A 16,254-nucleotide genomic window follows, 5' to 3' on the forward strand; every position below is an offset into this window, starting at 1 on the left:
TGTATTCACAGTATAGCTGGCAAAGCTAAAGAAATCAGTATCAAATCTTAAAATGTAAAATTAATCTTATATTTGTTTACTGAGGTTATCCCATTGGAAAGGAGGTTTTCAATTTCATATTTTAAGTAGAAATAATATTAGTCAACTGACTGATGCCTATTAAATCTTTAGGACATCCTGGAACGATACCCTGTGTGCTCAGCTGCATCTCAAATTAACTTCTCTCAATTTGTCTACGTGGAAAGAAAATGTTGCAGAATGAAACCTGTTTTTATTTGTCAGATGCACCCTTTTTATAATTGCTACCATATTTGAAACTATTATATTTTACATCCATCATGTATTTATCATAAGGTTAAACGTTTTAACTTAAAATACTGTAAAACATGCCCAAGAACAGCTTCAGCAAAGCTTTTTGTTTTGTTTTGGGGTTTTTTGTTCAGATTTCTGCAGATCATGCTTCGGTTCAACAGCTAATAAAAGCCAAATCAGCTCTTCCCATCTGATCCCCCCTTAAAGCCTCGTAGATAACAGCACTCACACCGAGACAGCTTAGCCCCTTGAAGAGAGCTCATCTGATTTCACACAGTTGGGTACTGGGTCAGTGTGGTATTAGGTATCACTGGCCGATGTTTCTATCTAATCTTGAAGCCAATAAACGTTTGTCCCATTCCTGGATCTGACGACAGAAGTGCAGAGTCACTGAATTTCAAGTACATACTTCAAATACAAATGGAGGCACAAAAAATTTTAACATTCCTGCAATTGATGAAGTCATGATGAATGTTTGGATTGTGATCTTTAGGTATACGGCATTACTCGTACTTCAAGTCTTTAGAGCATGTCATCTCTTGACACTTCTCTCCAGCTATGTCTGAGCTGAACTTTGTTCTGAGTGAGAGTAATGCTGGATTAAAAGCAACACATTTAATCTTGTCAACACAATACGAACATCAATAGAAGGTTCATTTCACTATTTTCAGACATGTTTCAAATTGGTGAAGGAAGCAGAAGGACAGTCTGGTAGGTCAATATTTGAGAAAGCTTTATGAAATACAAGTTTTTTATGACAGTCAGGTGATGAGGAAGGTCCAGCATGAGAGCAGGAGATGAGGACAATAAAGTGCCTGCTTAAAGAGACAGGACTGCTCAATGTCCTTACATAACAAAATATTTCCATGCTTTTATTGTTTAACTATATTAAAATTCTTTAGTAATTGCATGTGGTAAACAAAATAAAAGACTGGCGATAACTATCAGAGTTTAATCAAAAGGCTGCAATGTTGGAGCCTTTCCATGAAGGAGCATACATGCATGGCAGGCTTATGTAAACGATAACCTTTGCTTCAATACTACTTTGAATAAAGAGGTTTTGACAATCAGTCTCTCGGGGGGTCGAGGTTATGTTGTTCTGACGAGAATCACAATGCAAAAACGCAAAGGTAAACAAGGAGTGGCTGTTGCTTAGGAACATGCAGAGAGAGAGGGATTATAAAGTACAGAGAGAGAGAGAGAGAGCGAGAGAGAGCGAGAGAGAGTGAGAGAGAGCGAGAGAGAGTGAGAGAGAGCGAGAGAGAGAGAGAGAGAGAGCAGGTGGGCCTCATTCACCTCGGCAAGGGCTCAGTGTGTGCGTGTGCGTGTGCGTTCATGACCAAATGCAACACGCACAAGCAGACAGCTGAATGGACTTTCAAATTGCTTCCACCTGTGTGGTAAACGGCTGTTACTGGAGTGACGAGGGTGAAAAAAAACGCAAGTTGTTAAAATTGTTCAGCGTATTTGTTGAGGGAAAGACACTGTAACTCACTGTAAACGGACGAGGCATCACAAAAAAGCTAAAAACATGACAATGATGGACGTTAAAGAGACATGAGGACTTTCCACTGTCATGACCTCATCCTTCAGAGCTCTTAGAGGCAGCGGGCGAGTTAGCTTAGCATGAAGCCTGGAAACACGGGAAAACTAAGGCTCCGTTTACACGACACCAGTGTGCGTATCCACTGTATCCATTAAGTTTTTAATCCGGCTCCCAAGATGGAAAGATTCTTTCATGGTCGCTTTTCCCCCCTTCAGAGACTGCCGGAGGCTAATAAGCCTGTTACTGCGCATGTCTATCTCTCCCCCTCCCTCCTGCTCATCCAGTTTTAAACAAACATGGCGGCCCCGTAGTGGTAGGAATCGCGGTCCGTATTCTAGTTTTATCGTCCATATCAGTAGTTTAATAGTTGAGACTCACCCTTGATAGCATCCGATGTGTCATCAGTCCATACGAATGTCGGGTGCTCTTCATTTTCTTCACGTTTATAGCAAATTGTTCTCGGCACACAAGTCTGTGTAGTTTTATTACAAAATTAAGCAACAGCGCCCTTCTGTGGCCCGGTGTACTAACTACATCGTTGTCTCTGTGTCCGCTGCTGCAGTGTTAACAGATCCCTTTTTTTTAACGGATTGGGTGTTTCATTTGTCACACTGAGCTACGTCATTTCCTTTTTAAATGATTTTATGAGCACAATTTTTTTTTAACTATGTCACTTTAGAATCGTTTCTGCAGATAGTGACATGAAGAGTGGATAAATGCTACAATTTAGCATAAAAAAGAAAGGTAAATGTTTTTCATATACTGTGTCTAAAATACTGTCATCTTCACAAAAAAGGCCCCATTATGCTTGTAAGTGTGACTCTTTGAGTTCCACTTGAAGCTAAATTAAATGCCTGAGAGTCTGCCACAGTCCTTTCATGTCTGCTCAAGTGAATCACTCTCAAAAGAAGAAAAAGGTGACGAGAGCAGTTTAAAACATAAAAATAGCATGAAAGTATTGAGGGAAAAGAGTCGATATGTCAAGGCAAAACATAAATAAATGAACAAAATATATGCACTTTAATTCTGGCCTCTCTCACTGGCATCTTTCCTCATAAGGAGCAGTTCATCTGAGTGCTGCAGTCATTATGGGCATGGCTAGTTTTCCACAGGGCTGCAGATGCTTCCAGACACAGACACTACACTGCAGCTGGGTGTCTGAGACCGAAGCCTCTGAAAAAAACCATGTGGGAAATCAATTTCTCTCTGCGCCAGGATCAGGATACATCTTTGTATCAACCGATACTGCATTATGAGGCTGACGTGATGTGTAAATGAGCACAAGGGAGTTGACAAGAAGCACCAGGTAAAACTGGACTCACTGAGGATGACAATTGTCTCTTCACCAGTCCGTTTCTGCTTGATGTCACCTCATATAATGAAGAATCTCTTTAATAGGAAATAAAAGCAGATGTGTTTTCAGACATGCATGCATTATAGTCTGCTGTCAGAGGTGACTGATAAAAGAAGAGACTGCACCCACCACAAGGCTGTCATGGAAACTTTTATGATGGCTGCCTTTATCGGGAGCAAAATAAACTTGCACCTCAAAACGGTCTCCACCCACACGAGCTCAGTGAGCAACTATGACCGATAAAGTTTTTATCAGCACAATCCTGATTCCTTTGGCTAAGTCTTCAAAAATGAGTAAATATTGAGGTAAAAGGCATGCATTACTAAAAGGGCAAGTTGTTTTTCATCTTTAACATGCTTGAAATGTAATCATTCATAACTTTGCTCCTCTGAGCTTTACATTGACTGTTAGTATGATTAACGTTTCTTTTTTTGCAATAAATTATGCAAAGTCCTTTCTTTTTTTTTTTTTTTTAATTCAAAAACTTTTTGGCAACCTTTCACTATTTTTCTGTTTCTAATCCAATGAGTGGTGGAGAAAATACTTAAGTCTTTGACTAAGTGTGACAACTACAAGGTAAAAGTAGATCCTTAGCAGTGCTGGGCGAACGGTGAAAAGTTAATGAGCCTCAACAATGCATCAGAAGAGCACGCTTTAATGATGCGTGATTTTAACCTGAAAACTAATTATTTACAGAAGCAATTCAATGTTGCACACAACAAAATTACAAATAACAGGGAGAAGTTTTGGTTTGTTGCTTTTTTCAAAAGAAGTTGCAGTACTTTCAAACTCTACATGAATGTCGGTACACCTTCCACCAGTGTGTGGTGGTGAGGCCGCCGCCACGTCAAGAGGACACACACACACACACACACACACACACGGCAGTTATCAAAAGGTGTGACCTGATATTCCACATGTCATCTCTCCTACATGCTCTCTCCTGTCTCTCCCGTCGCCTGACAACATGACGCGCTGGTCTTTCACTTATTTGAGCCAGGTGGGTGTTATCAGCCTCACACACCTGCCCACCCCCTCCATCATTAAAAACTGGTAACAAGTATAGAAATGGGAGCTCGGACAGATTTCAGTGGGGTTATTGTGGAAAATCTGAGGTCTTTTCAAGTCATGCAAAAGTAGAACTCTAAACATCAAATGTTTCAGACTGAGATAGGTTTCCTAAGCTCTAAAAAAAAAAAAAAAAAAAATCCAGGATTACATCACATCCTTTTCACTCCACAGGAAATGAGTCTGTGCAAAAAGATGCAAAACAAGAAACAAGCAGGTCTTCTTCTTTGATACAGATCAAGAGAAACACTGTTGTTTTGGACTGAAATTAAGTTTGTTATTTTCAGGCTTAGTGATGAAATGTGATGATCATAACTCAAGTTCGATGTAAAATTGAGGAGGACTGCCAGTCCCAGCATGCTCTGAGTACGAGACAGTTGCAATACGGGGAGATAGTTGCTCAATCGATTCAACTTTATTTATCCAAGGAGTGCATCCGACGTGTGTGCAGTGCTTAAACACAGACTCAAAATCATGCAGAATGTGCCTTGCTCAGTGGCACAGTAGCTATTAGCACAGCCAAGAGAGTTACACATTAACTTTCCCCACCCAAACTTCCCCAGCTACATACAGAAGTTCATTATTTTCCGTAACAGATCTACTTCTCCAGCATCAAGGCTTCCATCTACTCCGGGGACAGAAATTCAAACAGCAAAGAAGAAGCTTTTTCAGTTTGACTTTTCCAGCCACGTGGTTAAACAAGACCCACTAGTTTCATTGTGAGTCTACTGGTTGTAACGCCCACTTCAGTAGATCAGAGGTGAGGGTAGAAGCGATATGAAATGTAACTGATACTGACAAGTCTGTATTATTGTTGTTTTTTAAAAAAAACTGTGTCTTACCATAGTCTCTTAAAAAAGGATGAGAACATGACACTGAAAAATCTATTCCTACATTTCTCAGCAGTAGTAATAAACTAATGTTTCTAATCTCCTGCTCTCATCATGGCCTTCTCTTCCAATGCCTCCGTGGAGCCTAATGATCTAATTACAGGATAAGACCTGTTGAGCTGTTGTATTGAAAGAGGAGTCAACCTAACAATATAATGTAGCCCCTGTGCTCTGACTGAGACACAAAGTCTAACAAATCAGCCGCGACAGCAGGAGCTCAGGCTCGGGAGCCTCATTTACAATCCAAATGAGGATGGGCCGTGATGATGACGACAAAGTTGGGTCAAATGCAAACTTGTACCTGAACAACAACTGAGCCATTCCCTCACAGCAGTGTGTGCTGATGCAACAACGGGTGTAAATACAGATATAGATTTAAAAAAACAATTCCTTTGTTTTTTCAGTGCAAAGCCGGTTTAGCTACATCTGATTATAGTTTATTAACTGAGCCTAAGGTATGGATGTTTATCTGGTATCTCAGTTATGATGCAGTCCATGCTCCCACTTTTGAGTTCCAACTGTAAGTCCTACATTTCATCAGCAAAGGCAGTTTGAATGCCAAATTGATTAAATATTCACAAGCTGAGTAATTTTGCATGCAATTACAAAAATGACATGACAATGGTCATCATGGTTTCCAGGTTCACAGGAGAGCTCCTGGATTTTAAAATGACTTTTAAAGAAAGTGGGAGTGAATCTTCAATGTTCAGAGAGCAGCAAGTTCTTTCTCAGTGATATAGTATGTACTCTGTGTCTTCTGTGGCCAACAAAGTGCCGAGTAGGTTTCTGGTGAAACAGGAAGCGTGTTTTTATCTCTGCTGCACCGAGCAACTTTTAGAAACAGAAACCCAGCAACATGGAGCTGAATATTTTGGTTGGTGGGCCGAAAAAACTACTTCAGGGAGGGTCAGCTTGCAGATGCATAAGGCAAAATATGGCTGGTGCACACCTTCATGTGGATAGAAATGACAGCCTTCTGGGCATGGGCATTACAAGGCAAGCAGCATTCTGTTCTAGAAGATTTTGAAGCATGAACCACTGTATGAGTGACTTCACGCGCAAAGTTGTGGCTTAGAGCAGCAACAGCAAAACCACAGCTGTTTTTGGCCAACAAGGGTAGCCGTTCACATACCTAATAACGACTGTGTGATGGCAATGATGGATCAAAACCAACATGAGTTGTCATTACAGGTTACTACACCTTGAAAAATACAAGTTGGATTGGTCAAGGGGCTTGCAAAACTCTGTTCCCGCCCTTGTTTCAACACACCATATAAGGCAACAAGTCATAAAATAAACGCAACAAACAGACATGTCAGCTAAAGATCATTCTTAATTGTTCTCATAATGCAAAGTACTGAAACTTTAAACTTACAGTTTCAATCATATACAAGTTAAGTCCTCAATATTTCTGAAGGTTTATGGACAAAAGTTCAACCTGTGCAAACTAAGCTCATGTGATCGCAGTTTCGTGAGTATTGGTTTGCTGTTCCCCTCTGTGACATCTGATATATAGAAGTAGGCCCAGACGAAGTCAAATGAAGGGGGGAGGCCTGTTCCCAAATGTCAGGTAAACTGCAACAACCTTGTCTCAAATTGTGATGAGAAACACAAAGGTGCACATTATGTCAACTTAACCACCTGTTTGCATGTCGGCTTACAAACACAACCTTCAAAATACTCGCAATTCAAGCTGTACACAGTAATACTTATTCTAACAATGACAAAAAATAATCAGAAACCAAATGTAGCTATTTCTGTCACTAAATAAAAACAAAACATTTAATTTGATTAAGTTTGACAAGAAGAATTATTCATCACTGACCTCAAAGACACGGACTTTGGATGACACGGTCCATAATAGGATTCGTACAAGTGTCGATCTCAACAACCATTGGAAATCAAGAAGGGGAAAAAAAAAAAAGACAGACAACAAAAGGTGAAACTGGGAATAATCCAAGTCGTGTTGAGAGGCGTGTAATGGTGTCTGAAGATGTGGACCGGCAAAGCCCCGCGCCTCTTTCTCACAGCCGCAAAACAAAACTAAAGAGGAGGGGGGAGAGACAATGCAATGGCTGCTATTTGAAACAGAAAAAGGAGAAGTGTAGCGAAGCAACTTGTCCTCTCCCAGTGAGTCACGCAGCGCTGTCGCCATTGGTAGGGGGAGCGCTGAGGCAGAGGGCCTTCACCTGGCCAATCAGCAGTCAGTATCAGCCCTAAATGCAAAATCTTTCAGGTGAGTTGTGCATGTGGCGGGGATTGGACAGAGCTGCAGCGGGGGAGGGGAGAGCAGAGAGGGCCAACCAGAGGACCACACCTTAAACAGCATGAAAGACGATAGACGGGTTCCTCCTGCAGAGGCGGTGGAGTACTGGAGGTTGTAAGTAAACAGTTAGACAGGTATGCACTTACTTTAGACTTTGACCGTACAATATGGGCCAGGCACAGTGATTAAAGTCTGTACGGCAGGTCAGAGGACGGATCATCTCTTTGTGTGCCATTAAAACCTTTACAGTAAATTGTGAGTCTATTAGCCCCGTCAAGTGAGACAGCTTGTGAAGGAGCTGCTCTGCTGCACCAGACATCACCGTAAAACTGCTTCCAGCAGCAGGAGGTAAAAAGAAAAAAGACGTCACAGTCAAACGCACTTAGGTATGAGCAAGTGCTTGGTAGCAGAAGCCTAAAACCTCCCTGACTCCTCCTCCTCTTCAAAATGAGGTGATCATAATCACGAGGTGAAAGCAGGTCTTGAGAAATCATCAGAGGAAAGTTTTACTTCTAACGACACTTGAGTTACATCTGAAAAGTAAGGCACGCTGTGCAGAAAAGCTAACACATCAGATCAGTACTAGGAAATACATCATTGCTAGTGTCACATTGAGTTTTCTCTATATTCAAAAGCATCAGTATTGATAAGGATCTTTATCAGAAGTCACTTCTGGGGAAACAGAGGAAACAGGAAGCGGTGGTCTGTGGTGGCTGTTAGAGTACTCTGTCTTCTCATGAGCTGTTCACACCAATTTATACACGTTTCCAGTAAAAACTTGTGTGTTAAATATCAGGGGAGATTAAACTTTATTTATTTACAAGTTCTACATTTTATGGAAAAAGTTTTTTTAGTCAAATTTAAGTTTCTATCAGAGATGAATTATCAATTTTTCTTGTTTTTTAATGATTATCACAAGGTTTACAAAACAGTTTCTTTTAAACTAACTAGATGAAACAATGATTGAAAAACATTTTTTTATTGTAATAAATAGATTTTTAAGACATAAATGGCATAAAAGATGTACAAATTTGCAAAAGTGAGTTGACCACAAAGAAAGTCAGCAGAGTAGACGAAAACAAGACAGGTCTGATTTTGAAAGCCTAATTTTTGGGTTGATATTAAACCCTGTACATTTGTGTTTTATTTAAGCCTGCGGTGTTAATTAGGGCTGCACAATATATTGCATATGTGCACGATGTAAAAGGCTGACCGAACTGCACTAAATGAGGTTTCCATGCACTGAGCTTTCATTCCCCGCCCAGATCGTTTTGATAAGGTATCGTATCTCACTTCATTATTAGTACAAATAACTACAAAGACAATAAACTGCTGCCCTTCGGAAACTGCAGGCACGTGAGGTGAAACAGAAGAAAAAAGAACTAACTTGGCCCAGTTGCATTAAAATTTTGTCCGAGAAGAGAGAGTGCACTGTTTCTTTATCGCGCATTTAACTTATATAACGCCGCATGATAAATTTAAGTTTTATAATGAGTGTTTTTGCCACATTTCTATTCACTAGAATCCAATACTTATGTGATTGGAACTCAATTTAAATCTGTTTAAAACTTGCTATTTGAAGAATCTGTACATTAAACTCACTACGGTCGGTTTGTCATGGACCCCCGATTCACCTTCTCAATATCCACCAAGTACTCTCATCATCACATTCATTGTCTCCGGCCTCTGTTCAGTACAGTTCAGGCCTGAGTGGAAAGCAGCTGTTTGTGTCAGAGCAAATTGATAGCCTTGCTGTGAGGGAAAGTTATACCAAACAAGCTCCATTTATCACCCGCCTTTGGAAATACTGTCCACTACCCCGATGCCTTGGAGGAAACTGTGCACTTCTTGTAATATAAACTCTACAAGCTAATGCACTGCGCCACTGCTAAAATCTAGGACAACTGTGTATACATACAAAAACACACACCACAAATCCATGGATACAAGCAAAGTTAAATCCCAATGTTATTCACTTTGTGTAAAACAGGCATAATCCTAATTTATTAAACACTGAAGTTTTACAAAGTGTTTGAGTGTCAAAACAACAGTCTACTATTTTCTCCTCCCATCGGGTAAGGTCTTGACCTTGGAGTCGATTGTGGCTCAGTTAGTGTGCAGATCTTCTGCCAGGACCAAGGTTGATGGTTTGATCCCGTATCTTGCTCTGTCCATATGTCGAAGTGTCCTTGGGCTCACTGCAGCCTTGAGACCACTAGATACATGAAGTTCGTTTAAAACCCAATAAAAATAGGGTTTCCTTTTTGAGAATAAAAGAGACACAATCCCAATAAAGAAAATACATTCCAAGCTTATTAAATCAGAAACTCAAAACTGATTCTGAAAAGAGTACCTGCTGTACAACAGACAAAACAATCAAAGAATCTGAGCTTTATTTTCTAATGACCACGTTCAACATGTTTCTCCCAATGCTATAAAGAGCAAACCTGTGAAACAAAGTCCCTAAATAGAAAAGGTGACAAATCACTGGATTCAATCCTTCAGTAACAATGAAGAAGCCCATTTATTTCTCCAGCCTCTTGACAGTATCTTGACCTACATGGAGCACTGTCCTTGAAGTTTCTGGTTCGAGGAACTCCAAGAACAGCACTTGATGAACTCTAAGTCCATACATGTTTCTGTAAAGAGAGACACTGCACATTTATTTCTGCATGTGACCTTTTGATTCTGGATATACAGAATCATAAAGGTAGGGTTTGTCCAGGTGCATGCTGTCAGTTTGGAAATAATTATCATTTTCTGATAATTATTCGATTGAAATACTCCAACAGAAATGTGAGATGTCAGACAAATCAGAAGCACAAACAATATGCTTTGAATATCAGAGATGATTATGTAAATGTTATATTTAAATAGTTTAAAAGGAACGCGACTGATAAAACAAGCCTGAAGCTACAACAAATATCAATGCTAAAATGTACTTTATCAGGAATACACACACCTGTTAGGGTTGTTCGGTATACCAGTACTGTATTGGTATCGCGGTACTGACGCCTTTAAAACGATACCATACTGGTCCGGCTGGTACTGCTATGTTGTTTTGTTTTGTTTTACGTCGCCGCGGAGCATCACTGTGTTGTAATTTGCACTGAGGAGAGTAGCCAGTCTCTCTGTGGGGGAAGCGTCGGTGGGCTGCTCCGCTTTCTGACTTGTTTTGGATGTTTTGGACAATCGAAAGTGTGGAAAACAGCGCTCCGATTTCTTTTCCACTCCGGTTTCTCCGAGACGGGGTGTGCGAGCGCTCCCGCGCTCCGACCCGAGATCCGCAATTGAATAAGCGCTTCATACTCGACCTACACAACTTCAAAATAAAAGTCTAAACAACGTATTTTCAAAACAATCTTCTCCAACCAAGCTTGTACTTTGAAAAGAATACCGGATGCGTACATGACACGGCGTTTGGGTCCATGTGAGATTGCGCATACGTAACTGACTCAAACGACCCGTGGAAACTCCGTAAAAAGAAAGAGTGCATCACTAAGGGAGCAGCGAAGAGTCTGTGGAGAGAGAGAGAGAGAGAGAGAGCGAGAGCGAGAGAGACAGACAGAAGGGAAACAATGGCTGCTGCTACATCCACAAGGCCGCAACTTGTAGAAAAAACAGGTGTTAGAAGTGCTATATGAAAGTACTTTGGCTTCAAAACCAATGAGCACGGTGTCTCCATCACCACTGAAGCACCACTGTGTAAACGGTGTTGGAGAACATGTCTGTCCAAAGGGTGGAAACAATACTAACCTGGTTAAACACCTGAAGGACAACCACCCAGACCTGCATAAGAAGAATGACAGGTAATAACTTATATACCCATGAAAAAATAGCTCTGGAAATTTTTTTAGCTATTTTAAATATCAGTATTAATATAATATAATCAGTAATATAAAAGAATATAATGTGAAAATATTTTATTTTAGCCATTTAATGTTATAAAGATTACTGCATAGTAACATACCATTTAAAGACATTGGTCCTACTTAAGACAGGCTGTACCTAATGACATTTTTTGTGTACTCTTTATATTTGGAAAAGTATCGAAAGTATCGAACTACATGGTGGTATCTGTATCGATACCACCATGTTGTTATCGTGACAACACTAGTCCCTGTGATTACAAGTACCAAACAACCAGCAAATTAGCTGCTCATAAGAACATCCATTATGGTTTAATTACAATCCTCTCCTTTATGACTGCCAGATATCAGTTTTTTCTGAATATATGTTCTGTGTTGGTTACGGTTCTTGGTAACGTGACATGAACATTTATTATGGTTGGCGCAAATAAGTCATGGAAAATTCACTGCGTTCACATTAGTATTTTTTACCGTCTCAGCTGCATCAAGTTCAGATCGGCAGGTAAAGTAAAAATTTTCTTGCAAATGCTGAGAAGTTTAGTCATTTTCTTTCACCCAAATAGTTCAAAAGAATGACAATAGCTATGTCAAACCATGAATTTGATTGCTAATTGATGTCTAAACTAAACTGGGCATCAACAGAAAAGCAGCACATTACCTAACACCTGGTCACTGCAACACATCCACAGCCTTTAATCTAGACTGACAAGCCTGACAAGAATAGCATATTTGTAGTATTATAAAGTTTATGTCCAAAGCATGGGATATATTGTATTTTCACCAAGAGAATCGTGTACTTGTTTTTTCCACAAAATGCAACATGATTCTAATGATCTTTTGTAATACTCAAAGTTGAGTCACCCAAATTTGCACAACAAATTAGATCCACACTCTGAGGAAAAGCAATAAAAGTGAAGATGTTTACATTGCTGTTTCTTCGAGATACGTCATCGGGATACAATTTTATCCAACCCGCAGTGTGAAAACACAAAAAGCCTGCTTCACCCGGGGCATTATGCTCTTTGCTTTATGCCTACAATGGTAGTGCATTAACTAGAGCAGAGGAAGAATGCCTTGATGTGTGATCAGGCCGAGTCACGTGACTAAGCACACTATCTGAAAGGACGCACCTTTCCTCTGCAGCACAATAATGAATAAAGGGCTAACAGTTGCTCTCTTCCTTTAAAACCAGACAAACCTCACAAACCCCATTTGTGAGCATGTTCCATTAAAATGAATTTGAGCCAAACATATTTAAATTAGACAACTAACTGTGTGACAGTTGATTGTTTATCAAAAATATGTCATTTTGAGCTGTTACATTTAACTCCATGCCTCGTAATCTCACATCATTTCAGTCAATAACTATCTTGATAGTTAAACCTTACTGTGTCAATATCCAAGGAGTATTTCCATTTTTCTTTTTCATGCTGGAAGTAGAGGTAAAAATGTTCTACAAATTCGTACCAAACAACAAGTCCCACTACCAAGTGCCCTCACGGAATTAAGATGGCTGAATGAAAGACTCTGAACTGGAAGAAACCATTTCTGAAATAACCCTTGAAAGATTGAGATATAGATGCGTTTGAAGGGCACAGATTTTTTTGTGTTTGTGATGGAGGTTGCCTGATGGCTGCTGGAGACACTCACATACTGTTCTGGGAGAATTTCAGCTGAGACGGTCCGATGCCAGTTGACATGACAGAGGAGGAAGGAGGGCAGAATGAGGTAAAAACACACCAGCTGATTGAGGTCAGACTATGTTGTTGCAGTCATCTCGTCCGTTCAAAAAGCTGACAGCTTCGTATGAAAACTTTATCATTCTTGGACAATGACCACCCTGAGCTGATCCAGGACCTCAGATGATTCACGGTGCTGACAGAGCATGACTGTAGAAATACAGACCTAACAAAGAGCTGCTATGCGGACGGCAGCACAGAAACCACATTCATTGTGCAGCCGCTCGGCTCGCTGTGCAAGTGATTCATTAGCACCTCCAAGCAGCCAGTGATGCACAGATCACAGGCCCCTAATAGGAGAGTTCAGCAACATTTAGTCACACTAACATGTAACACGAACCATACACACACTTGCAAATGATTTTTGGAAGAGACAGTACACCGACGCCATCATTCCAAAAAGAGAAATCAACTGCAGAAACGCTCTTGATCTTGTCTGTCATCTTCCTGCAAATGAGCAAGAAGCCGTCAAAACAACTGTAACAAGCTACTTACTAGACACCTTGTAGTTTTTTCACAAAACCCAACGGTTTCAAAATATGGGTGAAACAAAAAGGGAAACAAAACAAATGCATGAGAATGAGTAAACTGAGCTGGTTGGATCACACAGCAAATACCTGAAGAAAAGACTTAAACAACTGGGTACAACATAGCAGAGTACCTGGTTATAACCGATTAGCCTCTCCTGGCTGGTTTCATTCTAAATATGAAAAAATGTTTAATTGCTCATTGAGCAGACAGGCACAGGAGGTTTTTCTAGTTCCAGTGTTCAATGTAAGATCAGCCATGTACTTTTACCACATGCTGCAAGAATTTGGTTGCAGTCCTGAACAAGACCCAGAGACTTTGATTTCACCTGTGGCAACGTTGGACCAGAAGAAGCACCATAAATGATTCAAAGGAGGCCAGAGGAGCTACAAGGATTAAAGAGTTCAAGCTGGGCTCCTCCAGACTGGCTAAATCCTGGTTGGTACTCTCACCTTTTAGCAAGAATACCCCTGGTTCAGGTCTGGGTGGATTTCTGGGCCTTTATGTGGATAGTTTATACATTCTACCAACGCAGGTGTGGGTTTTCTCAGGGTACTCTCTGCGTTTGTGCTGTGATGGACTGATGAACAAATGCAGGATGTACTCTGCCTTTGCAACAACTGGGATCGGCCCTCTGACCGTTCCATTGGATAATGTGGCGTCTACTTGAATAGAGGATAAATCATAAGTGGAAAATAACAACCCTGGTCTGACACAAACACAAACTAACACAATAATTCAGATGCATAAAAGACCTACGAAAGATTTGTGAAAGGCAAATCGTTTTTCACATCCAACAAAAGATGGAATTCCAACATTCTACATGTTAATTTTCTAATATTCAAGGAACTTCATAAAACTGTTTCACATCCAAGTAGATTGAAACCTTATCGATAAGTGAATTGTAGTCACTATGTAGGTATGATTACGTTGTGGGTGGGGGTGTCATGAATTTTGTATTCATATTCCATCAGAGTCAGTTTTGGAAACAGGGAGCTGACGGAGGAGCCTTGGACCTGCTACTTCCCAAGCTACATATAAAACAGACTGCATCTCATCAATTATTAAAAACAGGGAACAGGCCAACAATCCAGATCATTCAGGTCACACCTCTGAGCCGCTGCAGCTACCTGCAGTAACCCGCCAGCTGCTGACAGCTGCGACAGAGGATGTTCCTCTTACAGACCTGCCATCAAAAACAATGTTTAAAAATTCACACCAGCTAATTTAGTGCTCAAAGCCTGTTTGGTACCAGTCTGTTCCAATTCAAGGCCATTTTTGTTGTTGTTTTTTAATCAATGAGCTCGAGTTAATCTCAAGCTCATTAGTAATAAAATGCCATGAGACCCTTAATGCATATTGCGGTGTCACTCAAGGTCTTGATTACAATACCCTGTGGCTGCATGCAGTTGAATAATTCAACAAGCCTGAGAACTGCCCGTCACTCTTAAAATTAACCCAAAATAATGAGACCCGGTCTAACAGGACAAAATTCACTGATGGGGAAGACAGACAATAGCATCTCGGGAGCTGTAATGAGCTGCCACAGCTCGCTGTAAATTCTCTTAGCTGTGTCTTTGTTTGTATTAGTTACATTTTTTTAAAGCGGGATGAAGACAGATCATTTGACTTGTGCAAAGCTGACTGTTTAAATCCGAGCAGCACCAGCTGAGCTGACTCATGAAAGGCCTCCGTGAACCACTCACGACTACCTCATTAGCTCTCAGACACGGAAAATGAGAGGCTGAAATATCATTATGCTCCAAAGTTGCAGACAAAGCGGGTTTCTATTTTTGAGGAAGTACTCCGGGAGATCATGTTGGAGTAAGCTAAAACATGAAGCCCCTTTTTTTAATGTGATTACACATCAGAGATACTAGCCCATCACAATGTGTGCCTTCTCAACCCCTGAGCCAGTGGCCACCATAAAAATATCAAAGTAATGTGATTAACTGATCTCCTGATGTCAACATGCTCTGCAAGCAAACAACAAACAGAGACACAATAAACAGGTTCTGTGTACAGTGTACACACTTAATGGTTTCTATTTTTCCTCCATAACTCGCTAAGGATTTTTTTTTGGATTGCAAATGTAATATTTTATCTGCATGTTTGAATAAATAATTATAAATAATTCATTTGATTTCCTGTTGGTACTCAGAAAAAGAGATTTAAACTGCTTTCCTATAGTCTGTCAGACGATAAAAAGTCTTAAAGCCTGGGCATATCCTTTAAGTTGTGGCTCAAGACTGTTAATGGATTGAGAATGACTAATCAAAAAGTTTTACTTCTTCACTACATGATGAGAGACATTTCTTGGTGACATATGGGGTAAAATCTGAATAATTAGTTGTGAAATCTGGAAAAAACATGACTGTTATTTTCTCAGTGTCTCTGAGGGTGTGTCAACAGCTTCCAGGTAGGGTCTGTTTGACACTAATCCTGGTGCGATTGCTGCATGAGTGACGTTTGTGGAAGTGTGAACGCTGCTATTTGAGCCCTCGTGCAGACCAAACAAGTCCATCCGAAAAACAGGTTCTATCAACAAACAAGCTAGCACGAGACGTGGCAGGTTTCACAAGCGGATTGTTATCGATGAGGACAATAGAGGAGGTTCTGCTGCCATTTTCACACATTTATTCATTTTATATGCTGTTGGCGACATGTTGTTTTAGTGCATGT

The 16,254-nt window shown here is 40.4% G+C and overlaps 1 protein-coding gene across 5 annotated transcripts in view; it reads right to left on the bottom strand.

The window, feature by feature from the left end:
* The window catches only part of elf1 (E74-like ETS transcription factor 1), a 40,593-nt gene that overhangs the window by 20,268 nt on the left and 4,071 nt on the right, over positions 1-16,254 (bottom strand). For 3 of the 5 annotated variants that reach the window (XM_080466104.1, XM_080466103.1, XM_080466102.1), the window contains exon 1: positions 6,996-7,299. The exons of 1 other annotated variant lie outside the window; for it this stretch is intronic. The gene's annotated coding sequence lies outside the window, so the exon portion shown is untranslated. Of the gene's footprint in view, positions 1-6,995; positions 7,332-16,254 lie in introns of those variants that run through there. One more of the 5 variants, XM_080466100.1, reaches the window with a different exon arrangement.

Source organism: Lipophrys pholis, assembly GCF_963383615.2.
Source record: "Lipophrys pholis genome assembly, chromosome: 6".
NCBI lineage: Eukaryota > Metazoa > Chordata > Actinopteri > Blenniiformes > Blenniidae > Lipophrys > Lipophrys pholis.